We start from the raw sequence: 13,904 nt of genomic DNA, 5'->3' as shown, positions 1-13,904 counted from the left end.
GGTGTGCAAGTTCGGATCCGTAACCTGCACCGCGCTGGGAAGGTTCCTGCTTGTCACTTGGCCCCCACTGACCCTGCGGTGGACGTGGGCATGTCACCTCTGTGCAGTGGCCTAAGTTCCGATTCTCTAGTAGGCGTCCTCTGCCACCGCTCCAGTGGGGACAGGTACTTAGGCTAGAGAATGTGACTTTTTATTCAACGTGCACATGAGCCAACTTGAAGCTAGCTGGGTTTCAAGACTTTGTGAAGACGGATTTTTTTTTTCCCCAGTTTTGCCTTACACTGAGGGTACCGCCCAGGGATCAGCAAGCTTCTGCTGAAAAGGGCCAGATAGTAAATATTTTAGGCTTTTGGGATGAGAGGCAAAATCAAAGATATAAGTACTTCTCTATTATGAGAGAAAAAAATTTTCCACAAACTTTTAATAATTATTATTCTAAATATGGTAATAAATATAATTTTTTTGTTGTTGTAACACAGGACTACTAATAAAAAAAACTGGAATTTGGAATTTGGGAGAGGAGTTACATTTCACTTAACCTAAGTTCAAACTAACTTTTCCCTGTCATCAAAATGGATAGTAAATGTTCATCGGTTTATTCTGACATATGAGATTTCACATATCCGTCTTTGATAAAATATATATCACAGAGGGGTGCTGCCAAATAGTGATATCAATCCACAGGCATATAATTTTATCTAAACATACCCACCTTAGAAAGTCGCTTATAAATTTTATTAGTCTCCGTCTTTGGTTTTAGCATATCATTATACCACAGAATAATCCTTTCAATTAAAAGACAGGTTGACGCTCCTCAATTACAGAGTTAAATGGATTCGGAAATACAAAAATCTCCTTGGTACTTGCCTCAAGGTCCAAAAGGTCCTACCTGAACTGTAGTTTGACCTTGGAAAATATTTCTGCACCCAACTTACGTGGGAAGGAAGATCTTGCATTTTAACTTCTGATGGCATGGAAAGCGTATAAAGCATTGACATTACTTGTGCAAACACTAGGCTGCAGAACTGACCTCACCACAGTGTAAAGCAGCGATAAAGCCACGCTTTGCGTTGTAAGTTTAGCCTGAATTCTCTAGAAACTATTGTTAGTCTGCAGCAAGGGTTAACTTCCACGTCCGTTAAGTATTTGATTTAGAGGTTGAGGGCAATCTTCTTACTCAAAACTTTAATCTCAGCCCTCAGTTCAAAAAATGACAAAACTTCACTGCTGTTAAGTCATCAAACTGGTTTGTGGTAGGCAGGGCAGTTCTGAACACTCAACGTCTCTATCTGACAAAAATCCCGGGAAGTGAGATGGTGACATCCACAAGCGTAAACACAACTCACCACTTGATACTAGCGGGTTAATAACTCAAGACAGATTTAAGTATTTTCTGTAAAGATGAGTAAAAACAATGAATAAGGACAGGCATTTAAACACCATCATGTTTCTTGTCCAACTAAACTAAAGCCTTTTCTGCTCCACGCTTATTTTTACCACCATTAACTGTAACACATCTTAACAGATTCCACTTCAGGTTGTACTGAATTACTGTTTTCTCAGCTTCTTTGAAAATATCTGCCCTGTAGTTGTTTCATGCCGACTACTCATAAAGACTAATTCTCAGTCACTTCAAACTCAGCATGACTCCTAGAATAAACAATAACTGAGCAGCAGTGTGACATTTACTGACTCAACAAGAGCCCAGAGAAACCACTAGAAACCATTTGCCTTGCTTAAATGACTCTTGATATTGCCCACAATGTCCTCGACCTTTAGCAGGTACTCTTACAGAAAGGTAAGAGTCTCAGAAAGTTTATTTTCTGTGCACGTGTTTCTTCATCTGTAGAAGTCAAACATGATTTAATTAACTCGCCATTGATAAATGGCTTTCCTTGCTCGGCTAACAACAAATGAGCCACTCAAAAACTTACTTTAGTTGTAGCTTCACGTTCATTTTTCACCTTTTTAAAGAATTTCTGCCGTGATGAGATAGTCCATTTTAATTTACTATTTTTTTCTGATCATTAACTTCCTGTGACTTCAGAATAGCGCGATGAGTGCTCAACCTGGTAATGTCGACGAACACGATAGTCCCTGCATAACAGATTTAATGCTCTGCCATCTAGTTGGATAACCACAGAATCCACTCCACCGTTCCTCGGAACTGCTGCACACGAAGCCCGGTTTCCTTGCTCTGCCGTGAGAGGGGAGTGCGACTGTAATGACAGACAGAAGCGGCCGGGACAACACGAGCGGCTCTCAGCGATGGAGTGTGACTGTGTCGCTGTGGTTCGCGGCACACCCACAGCCCTGCGGAGCAGCCGTGGTCTCTGCGGCAACAACTCCCCAGTCTGTCTCTGGAGTACGGAAGCCACAGATAACATGCAAATGAATGAGTGTGGCTCTGTTCCAATAAAACTTTATTTAGGAACACGAAAATTTAAATTTCATATGACTTTCATGTACTGTCAAATACATTCTTTTTATTTTAACTATTTAAAAATGTAAAAAAGCACCTTGGCTTGTGTGCCACATAAACACAGGTGGGGGGCTGGATTTGACCCGCAGGCCATAAATCACTGACCTCTGATGTAGCCTCGAGGGACCCTGAATGAAAGTCTATAGCATTTAATGAACCATGAGTCTTATTTTTGCCTTTCTAGCTCTAGAGACTGCCAGAAACCCTTCGCTTTCCAGCCTCTCGGCTGGTTTTTTACAAACTAGACAAATGTCTGAGGAGAAAAGCTAAGTTACTGTCAGGCTGACCTATCAGCATAACCCCTCCCCTGGGCCCTCGCCCCTTCAAGTCCTCGCCTCTCTGAGCGTTCATTCTCTAATCTTTAAATATTTCTCTGAAAAAAAATATTTTACCCAGCTTTTCCAGTTGTTGTCAGTGTCAGAGCTGATCCAACACAAGCTTCTCTGCTACAGGCAGAGCTGGAAATGATGTGTGCCCTGCCAGGTAGCAAGACTTACGCCCGTTAGCAACCATGGCAGTGCGGTGCTGTCGGCAGAGTATATGGAGAGAGCACTTGGAAACCATACACACGTACATTATTAAACATTTGCTAGACAACAGAGCTTATATTTCAAATTAGTGGATAAAAGAAATTTCAATAAATGATCAGTAACAACTGGCTCCCCGTGTGTGCTAACATGAAACTGGACTCCTGCATCATACGACACAAAATTCAAAACACCTAAATGTTATCGCAAAACCACAGACACGAGTTTTTGAAATAGATTTTCAGGGACACATTAGAAACTAAAAGAGTTTTAATTCTGAAATACGTGACTATGACTCAAAATTCGAAACTTCCTAAAGGGTATTCGATGAAGAGATGGCCTGACAAAGCCGCACAGGACACTCTCCCTGGAGGCAAATAACTACCAGTGTCCCAGCAGCACCCCAAAGGTGTCTGTGCACACGCGAGTTCTGATGGTCTCTGCCCCCCATGCCCCACAGCAGACGCACTCTCTACCGGACCGAAGAATATACCTCATCGCAAAGGTAAGCACACGTCTTTAGATCAAACTTAATTAAAGCTAAAAAGGGAGATTAAAAAGAAATCGTGACTTTTACTGACTGAGAAAAACACTTAAGATCGGGGCATCTTCACTGACTATACCTTACAAATTTATCCACGTTTTTCTAAATAGGCATATCAAAATCTCAATTTTCTAAAACAGAAATTTCTAGTTTCCTCTTCCATCCAACTTAATTCCTAAGTACAATTTTAATAATCAAGTTGGCAGGGTAAAATGAACATCAAATGATCATCGAACATCAATTTTTAGGTACAGGTATACTCAACAGCGTTGCAAAGACAAATCTTGGGTTATCTTGCTACATCCAGACTTTGTACTTAGTATTCAGACAAAATTACCCATATTTGATCTTTGATGTCTTCCGTATAGCCTTGCATTTTAGAGTGAAGAGATAATATAACCTCTTACTGTAGATAATAAAAAAGAATAGGTACACACACAGGTATAGTATGACTTGGTGAAGATGTCACTTGACATTCACTAACACTATGTCAGACACAAAAGAAAAGAAATCAAGATTCCCGATTCTCCCTATTAAATATAGTCATCATGTTTTATGTAGAAAACTTACAAAACACATTTGAAATTACTGGCCACAGCTCCTTAAACCTATTAATCCAGACTCAGTACCTCCTAGTACACGTCCTGTAACTTCTACTCCACGCTGCAGCCTTCTCCTCGCTGGACTCCTTCCTTTGAACATTAACTAACGGGTCAATATTCCACCTTTTTCCTCCTTCTTTAAATGCTCTACCTTGGCAGTCTGACTTGCTGTCACTATGTTGGGAAGACTGTGACACCAACCATGACACAGATGTCCCACAGACGTTTCAAGCGTTTGTGTCTAAGCACAGCCTGGTTTTTCCACACAGTCAGGCTTGAAACCAGAGACCTGGTACCTCCATCCCACTCACAAGGAACTCACTACTATCCACGCTATTCCTACGACTGTCTATTTTTATATTTCACACATGATACCTAAATTCCAAAACTTACGTTCGTCGACCTTTACTTACACCAGTAATCTTAAACACGTTTACCTTTTAAGTAAACCTCTTCCAATCTAACTACGAAAAGCAGGGAAAGTTCAGACCTGTGAACGCTGCTCTTATTAAGAAACCGCATAATAAAATTCCCCAGCTTCACATGCAAAGCTGAGGACATTTTTCCATTCCTTTTCCCCACTATTCCGACCCTATTCATTCTCCGGTCATTCTCATATGTCTGCCATTCTTCCAAAATTCACATACCCTCGCACTTTAAAACTGTTCAAGACGACACTTTGTCTAGGCTCCCTGCGTTGGGCTACTGAAACTTACCCATGCTCCAAGCACCATCTTAACCTTTCTAACTTTTAAAATATTTTCAGGTTCCCTCAATCAAAATACATTTCCCATCATAGACACTGTTACTTAACTACAAAACATCCATTCCACCTTCTTCCTTCCTGAGGATCTCGATTTTGTTCAGAAGTCTTTCCTCCTATAAGTGGCAATGTGTTTCAGCGTATTTCAGGGTGTTTTTCCCTGGCCCCGGAGGAAAATCAGACTCTAATCAAATGGTGCTTGTCCCAGTACTTTCACTGGTTACTGGTTATTGGCATGAACATAGGTAATTCTAGGTAATGAGATGTTAGCAGAAACTTGCCAGGGCAGAGGAAAGCGTATGCACAGGATTTTCATGAGTGAAAATAATAATAAAGAATCTTTCTCCCTGTGTCTGAATGTTAGAAGGGTACGATACTTAAGGCTCCCGCCTGCCAACTTTTGGCTGTAAGAGGAACTGGACCAAGGAAGAGACCAACACGCTGTGGATGGACAACATAAAGAAAGCAAGAACCTGGCAACCCGGCGCTGTGAAGACACCGAACTACCACCACCAGAACTCCTGAATTCCCACTGTGAAAGACGTCCAGTATTAACCAATGCTATCCCAATTCATTTAATTAAAAAAAAAAAAAAAAAGACATCAGCACCCATAGGTAAAATTTATGACGCCTGGCATCCAGATAAATGACCAGGCATACAAAAAGAACAAGCAAACAAACAAACCAACCAACCAACCCCAAGAAATCACAATCCGAACGGAAAATAACCAATCAATCAAAACTGACTCGGAACTAACGTAGATGTTAAAATTAGCAGATAAGGACATTAAAAGTTATTAAAAGTACTCAATATATTCAAAAAGTTAAGTAGAGACATGGAAGATATAAAAAAGACTGAATCAAATTTCACAAGATAAAAACATCTGAGATTAAAATCACATTGGATGTGATTGACGGCAGATTAAAAATTATAGAAAAAAAGATTAGTGAACTTGAAGACAAAAACAGAAACTATACAAAATTAAGTACAAAGAGGAAAAAAAATAAACTAAAAAAGGAAAGCGAGCATAAGTGAGACAACTTCAAAGGGCCTAATACTTAGGTAACAAGAGTCCCAAAAAGAGAAGAGAAAGACAAACAATATTTGAAGAAATAACTGCCAAAAACTTTCTAATCATAATGAGAACTAAAAACTCACAAATCCAAGAAACTAAACAAATGCCAAGTGAAAGAAACGCAAAGAAAATTACACCGATGCACACGCTGATCGGTGGCCCACTACTAAAATATCCAGGTAAAAAACATGTTATGCAAGAACAGACTCTCAGATACAGAGACAAATTGAGGGACCCCTGACAGGAAGCGGGGTACAGGCATTAGTGAAAAGGTGACGTGATCAAGAAGTACAAAGTGTGAGTTATAAAAACAGTCACAGGGATGTAAAGTACAGCATAGAGAACAGAGTCAGTAATACTGTAATAACTGTATATGGTGCCAGACTTATGGGGGTGATCAGTTCATAAATTACATTCATGTCTAATCACTATGCCGTACAACTGAAACTAACATAACTGTAATTGAAAAAATGAAAAGTAAACCAACCAACCAGGAAGCGAGGACAAAGAAAAACAAGACATGTACAGAGGAACAAAGGTCAGGATCGCAGCAGCTTGTCCGTCAGAAACAACGTGAGCGAGAAGGCTGCACACAACAACAGCTGGAAACACCGGGTAGAAAATATGAACCCGAATTCTACATCTAGCAAAAACAGGCTTCAAAAATGAAGGTGAGATAAAGGTGCTTCGGAAATATAAATGCCCAAAGAATTCATCGCCTGCACACCTAGAGTCAGAAATGTTAAAAGACATCCTTCCGGCAGAAAGAAAATGGTACCGGGGAAAACCTGGGTCTACACAGGAATAAAGACTACCCAAGTGCCAGCGACGTGGATAAACATAGTTGATATGTTTTCTTATTACTGAAATCACTTTAAAAGATATTCGACTGTTTAATCAAGGAATAAAAATGTCTCATGGACTTTATAACATACGTAAAAATCAAATGCATGACAGTAAAAGCACAAAGTCCAGGAGGGGAAACAAACGGAAGGGAACAGAAGTTTATTTTTATCATACATCGAACTATGTATCACTCGAACGCAGACGGTGATTAAGTGCAAGAAGTATACTATAAACCCTAAAAGAACCAACAAAATAACAAAGAGTCATAGGTGATAATCCACAAAGGAGATGGACTGGAAACAAAAAAAAATAATCCAAAAGAACGCAGAAAGAAACAATAAATAGAAAAAAACACACACAAACGAACAGCAAGGCTTACTCACATTAAACATACGTGGCCGAAACACTCCAATTAAGAAGCAGAGACTGTTAGTAAGATTTTAAAAAGCAAAACCAAAAAAAAAAAAAGCAAAACCATTTCCTGCAAGAAACGCTCATTAAATAAAAACACACAAATAGGTTAAAATAGAAAGATATGCCATGCTACACTAGTCAAAAGAAAGCTGGAGTGAACATATTAGTATCAGACAAAGTAGACTTCAGAGTTAAATCCAGGAATTTTCCGTCACAGTCAAAAGTATCTTTATCAATATCTTTCCAAAGTTCTTTTACACCATAACTAAGCACTATCACAGCCTCTCTCTGACGAGGAATAACTCAATGTTACACACTAAAAAGTATCTACTATTCTCCTATAGAGAAAAATATATTAAGACATAAATCAAATTTTAGCATCATCCAAAAACAGGTTAATGTAGCAGGCCCAAGACTAGCATCCTCAGAAAGGCCTGCTGCCCAGCTGACATCTGGGACCCTGGGTTTCGGGAGCTGCCACAGTTCCCTAAGTGATAAGGGCCGTCCTTCCGGTGCCTGAGGGGCAGAGGACGCCCATGCGGCTGGCCGCAGTGAGCACCTGGGGCTTCTCGGGGCAGGAGCCTCACACACATCGCTGCTTTTCACTGCTGGGGGAAGAGGCCGCTCTGCGTGACCTCTCACTGTGGGCTATGTGCCCACGGACGCCTGCACGAGGCTCCTTCCCTGTCAGGGCCCTTTCCCACGGGACTTCACCACATCACGGCAGGGAGATCCCAGCGTGACCACAGGGCGAGAGCCTTCCGAGGAGTCTCGGATCCGGGACAGCCCCAAGGACGCCCAGCACGGACGCGGGACCCGGGTCTCTGAGCGTTGGCCCTGCCTCTCCCAGGGCTACCAGGGAAACGCAGGGCATACGCTTTGATAATTTTAATTTACATTGCAAAGCACTAGAATTATATAAAAAATAAATAGTATTAGAGCAGTACTGATAAAGTAGTTACTTGCAAATCACTGTACACAGATGCAGACCAATATTTTAAATCTTAAATAAAGCAACTTTTGGTTGGATAGAGGAAGGGTGTGGAGAGACTTTTACTGTACCGTATACTGTCTTCAATATTTTTAACCAAACTTACATTACGGGACTTATCAATATTCTTAATGCATACTGCCATCTTATTATAGAAAAGCTATTTTTGTTCTCTTCTGCAGTCTATGAACCCAAAATATTAAAACTTACAACTGTTCTCACAGGACTGAACTGGTTTTATCTAAAAACACCTGACGCAAAATCAGTAAAATAGAAGTTCAATCCAGGGTTGTGCGGAGGATGAAGGTGAAGAAAACGTAAGAAATTATTGATTCTAAGTAGGAAGATGGTACAAGTAATTTTTTAAGGTTCTATTTATAGAGAAGACACAGTATTTGATTCAAAACTAGTTAAAAGGACAGAAATAGTGTTGGAGGTTTACGAGTTGATTCTTTTGGGGGGCAATGAGGAGCATGCGGGAAAGTGAGGTTTCTGGGAAATAAATGATCGGACATCTGTAGTGAGCAGAATTAACCCTTCCCCTTGGGAATATTCGAGTCACCCACGTCCCCACCATGTCGATGGTGTTCCCAGGGCTCCAGAGAGGAAACTGAAGGAGACACACCACGCCTCTCTTGAAACACGCACAATTTAGCATATTCTTTCATCTAGCACAAGACAAAGCTCCCCTTGGAAAAACTGCAAAGCAATCTGAAGAAAATTCTGGAAAAACTAAACTGCTTGATAAAGAACGCCATTTAACAACTGAGGAAATGACATGAAATCTACACTGATTTTAAAATAGGAAACATTATTAAATAAATCTGGGCTCTCCAGAGCGGGACGGTCCGTGTGGGCGGCTGTCCAGTGCACTGCCGGACGCTGAGCGCCGGCCACTAGGTGCCAGTGGCACATTCCTCTGCGCCCAAGCGAAGGCACTGGGTTCTGCCCTCCACCGGCAAACTCCGGTCCCACAGTGTTCGTCCCGAGAACCGAGCCCTCGTGTTCCCCGCACTTGTTAGGAGCTAGAGACAAACTGAGGCACCCAGACAGAGGTCACCCATACCCTCAAGGCGAGCACGGCTCTAGCTGGGGGACCGAAGGTACAGAAGAGTCACACAAACAACGTGAAGTGACCAATGCTGGAAAGTGACACGAGAGACACACGTTCCGATGAGAGTGTGTAATCAAGATGCGTGCTCAACTGTTTATCGAAAGCCATGCTCGGCCGGGAGGTTTGGGGTGCAGCAGCCCCCCGTGTGAGCTCTGTGCCTTGGTCTCTCCCTTCTCAGACTGAAGGGCCCGACTCGGACGCCGGTTTAGTTCAGTATCTGCACAGGTTTAAGGAGGGGTATTTCTCACCAAAACAGGGAGATCTAAACAGAGGTGCATCACTTCACCCCACTTTCCAGTCTCAACCAAAATTGTTGAAATTTACCTAATAAATTTTCAGCTACTGTATTAAAAAAAAATTTTTTTTTTCTTTTTAACAAACGGCTTTAAAACATACAAAAACTCTCAAGAATATTACAAACAGATCAGGAAATTCTGTGTCCAGGATTTTTTGGTGACGAATGTGAGAATATTTTTTCACTGTTGTCTGTTTTCGGCAAACTTTGTTTCTGGAAAGAAAATGCCAACAGAAATAATTCCAAACGTTCATTTTCAAAATACTCAACCCTCAGCACACTTCCCTGAAAAGTCGTTACATTCTCATTGTTGACTGTACCTGTATCCTAAAGAGGCAGGAAAAATGGTGATTTTTCTTTGAAAACAGAGGTACCATAAAACAGCCACATGCCATCATAATGAAGGTCAATAAACTTAGAACATCTGTCTTCTGGTAAAATAAAAACGTGTTCTAAATCTAACGGCACTTTTACATACTTTGTCCCTGGGGAGTATTTTGAGATAGTAAAGATTTCATTGTCACTGAGCCCCCCATTCCCATCACTTATGTAGAATTATAAAGACTTACTCTGTTTTAGAAAAATTTTTTTGACAATTATAAATTTACAAACGCATATAAAATTAACCACATTGGCGCTCTCCCTTAATATTCTGGACTCTGGACATGTCTGTAACTACAATTCCACGAATGCTCTTGAGTACTAGTCATTTAGGCTACAAATATTTGAGGAATACCACAAAACAAGAAAAGATCCCGTCAAAATGGCCCTATTACTTTAGTGAGAAAGAGAAACAAGGTAGAGAGTAAATACACACCGTGCCAGGTGTCGGCAGGCACAAAGACCACAAGGAAACAGTGGCATCGTGGGAGAGGCGGCACTTGAAATTTTCAATACTCGACAAGGCAACTTGAAATAAACACCTCGAGGAAATGAGGGGCGCATGCGCACACCCCAGAACACGGCCCGCAGAGAAAGAGCAGGAAGTGCACGGGCCCGGGCTGGGCGTGTGTCCGGAGGATCTGAGGACGACCAAGGAGGCCGGGGTGGCTGACGGACGCCAATGCCTTGGACGCCCCTGTCGGGGAGGAGCAGGTCCTGGACCTCGGTGGAGAGTGAGGTGACATGGGCAGTCACTGAAGCACGTTAGGTGAGTGACATGACTGTTCATTTCTAACCATTCCCCGGCGTCGGAGCGGCCTCGTGCGTACTCATTCTCCTGATTAAATCCCCATACGATCGTCACATTATTTGTTGGTGCTCGAGCTGCTCCAACCCTTAGGAACTTGCAGCAAATCGCACACTTGGGGGCACTTGCTCACTTTGTGGCCCCCATGTCCTCCTGCACCTCCTCTGCACTGTGAGTCACTTGAGTCCCGGGAGCTCTGCTTCCTTTTGTGGGCGAGACGTGGCCGGTCACCGAGATCGGGCACGAGCGGTGCTCCCCGGCCCGGGGTCCCTGCCTCCTGCCTCCTGCCTCCTGGCCCTGGCGGAGGACAGCGCTGGGGAACCCGCACAGCTGCGCCCCGGTGTCTGCCTGTGTGGACGCTGCAGCCCCGAGCTCGCTGACACCGCCCAGTCAACGCCGACGGCACGAATTCCGGCCCGGCTGCGCTTGGCCGTGGCCCCGTTCTCCAGCACGGCACGACCTGGCTGTGGCCGTCCACCGGACGCCCTGAGCTGCTCGCGTGCAGCACGCGACACGTGAGGTCACCTCAGAGCTGCTGAGCCACACCCCGTGAGAAAGTCGGGTCCTCGCCGACCACAGCCCATGCGCGCAGTTCCCATCGTCAGCTTCACGGTGCCCAGACAGTGTCTTCCAGTCATGGAGGAGCTCGTCCCTTCCCTGTCCCTCTGAGGATGACCTCTGCTATTCCTTTTGGTCCCCCCATATCCTACATGGCTGTGATTGCTAATTCGGGGACAGGAAAAACAAGGAGCTACAGGAAGGTGCCTGTGAGAGGCGTCTGTCGAGCCTCGTCCGGCTCCGTGGTCCCCTTGTCCTCTCTCCCGCCCGCCCTCCCCCACCCACAGCCATGAGCACCCAGCGTCTTTCCTTTCTGGTTTTCCCATCTTGTCTGTCTTTCCCGCAGACGAGCATGTGCGTGCACATTTCCTCACATCCATCCTTCTTAAAGGGCCGCACCCCGCAAGTGGTCTTCCGCACTTTCCTCTCTCAGCAGCGAGTGCTGGGAGCCGCCCCGCACGAGCTTCCGGAGCCTTCCTCGCTGGCGTCACGGCGGCACCGTGCTCCGCTGCGGGAGCCACATCGCAGCTCGAGCGGCCGCCCCGGTCCGTGTGGCCGTTCACGTTGTCTCCCTTGTTTTTCAAATTCAGCAATGTTACAGCGACTAACTCTACATAACGCGGACACTGTATGTCGTGAAAAGCGTATTTTCAGGAACAGATCCCCAGAAAGGTCAGAAGACAAGCGCCACACGGACTGTTCGGTGTCACGAACTTCCTCCGGGACCCGCACCAAGCCGATCCCTCCTGCCTCGTCATCAAACGTGCTGCTGTACATCTAAATTTCCGTCAGGGACGCAAACTCTTCCTCGGGGAACACAAACTTTAGCAGTTCTAGATAACTGGTCTACCCTGTTGCACCTCATTTTGATAATGGAGAAAAACAAAAAACAAACAAAAAAAACTCAGGCACAATGGCAGAAGACTGCCCCTACTGCGAGGCGCTGACTGACTCTAGCGGAGGAGCAGAGCCTGACCCGGCTGCGGCCGGCCCCGCGCCGTCCCACCTCCCCGCCCATCCCAGCACGCCACCCGCGTCCCGCCTGCTCGGGCGACTCGATGCCAGCGCCGGGATGCGGGTCTCCGTGGCCGACTCCTCTGTCAGGGGGAGGGCAGAGCTCTGATCTCTGAATCCCACTTAAATAGTCATCGGTAAGTATTTCAAGAACAAGAATGGTCCCTTCTCTCCAAAACGGACAGAGTGTGGCGAGCTTTCCTTTACCTCGGAGCGAACGGCGCTGGGAAACGTGTCGATACGTACGTGCTCACGCGTAGGCACGTGTCCTTCGCTTTCAGTCCGACACCACCAAGCTCACTTTAGCCTCTGTCCACTGCCTTTCCTATGGCACAAGCATACCTCGGTCCGTGCCTCACTTTATGGCACTGCACAAGGGTGTGTTTCTTACAATTTGAGGTCGAGAACCTCCCCCAGCAAGATTACAATTCCCTGTCCTGGGATACCTGCTTTATGGCAGTGGAACCAATCCCACGATTATCTCCTAGATATGCCTGTGCTTTTCACCGTCACGGAAGAATCCAAAACTACTTCTGAATTAGTTCATGAAACAAACTGCTCTCACTCACCTATCACAGTCTTCGTCTGGTCATCTAAGTGTGTTCAGGCTGTGGCATTGGCTATGATGGATTATACTGTTCAAATTTTGATAACATAAGCGTTTAAATGTAATGTCATGTTTCCAAAACGAGCACTCATCTTGAGGTGAGTTACTTTACTTATCCATGTAAATTAGATCGTTTTCATAATCTGAGTGAAGCTAATATTATAACAATAATTACTCGAATCTTAAGTCCTTTTCGACTACACGTTGGAGCTTTTAACTACCCTCCACTACGAAAGCCCCTGTGATTTCTATAGTTAAAATTTCCATTTTTTAATATCCCTTTGAAAGGGCGATTTCACTACTCCCGGACATACCTGTGAAAACCCACAAGGAATCTGCAGCCAGCAAAGCGACTTCGCTTCACAGGCTTTGTTCCCTCGACAGAGGAAAGGTAAATGCTGGGTTTATTTCTGTGCTCGTTGCAAAATCACAAGAAAATCACAGTAAAAGCTCGGAAAGATGGCAGATCACGCACATGATGTGACTTTGAGAAAGCGCCAAAAAGATGAACTGAACTGCCAACTTAAATTATTTCAATCGATTTTTTAAATATCAAACAGAGCTAGTCTACACTGTAGACTAAAGACCTGTCAAATCTTGTCTCTAATTTTAAATCTTCATCAAATAGTTTTGATGCATGGTTAATAATTCTCATTTCTAAAGGTTTAAAATTTGACTTAAATTTTGACTTAAGTATTCTGATATAAATATTTTTCTTAAAGATTTACATTTATTGCACAACTTATCCTGTTCTAGTGGTTTGCACGGCTCCTCAGATAAATTTTAAGGGTTTTTACATTAGAGTCATCATTTAATAAATAAGTCTTACACGGGAAACTTTATGTTGACTCGAGTAAAACGTTATAAAGCTGAGCTTAAATG

General features: G+C 43.7%; 1 protein-coding gene across 1 annotated transcript in view; it reads right to left on the bottom strand.

Annotated features, from left to right (window-relative positions):
• KMT2C (lysine methyltransferase 2C) overlaps positions 1 to 13,904 on the bottom strand; it is a 208,530-nt gene that overhangs the window by 120,722 nt on the left and 73,904 nt on the right. The window lies entirely within an intron of this gene.

The sequence above is a fragment of the Pteropus medius genome, unplaced genomic scaffold (genome assembly GCF_902729225.1).
Source record: "Pteropus medius unplaced genomic scaffold, Ma_sr-lr_union100, whole genome shotgun sequence".
Classification (NCBI taxonomy): Eukaryota; Metazoa; Chordata; class Mammalia; order Chiroptera; family Pteropodidae; genus Pteropus; species Pteropus medius.
This window is presented reverse-complemented; position numbering and strand designations above follow the sequence as displayed.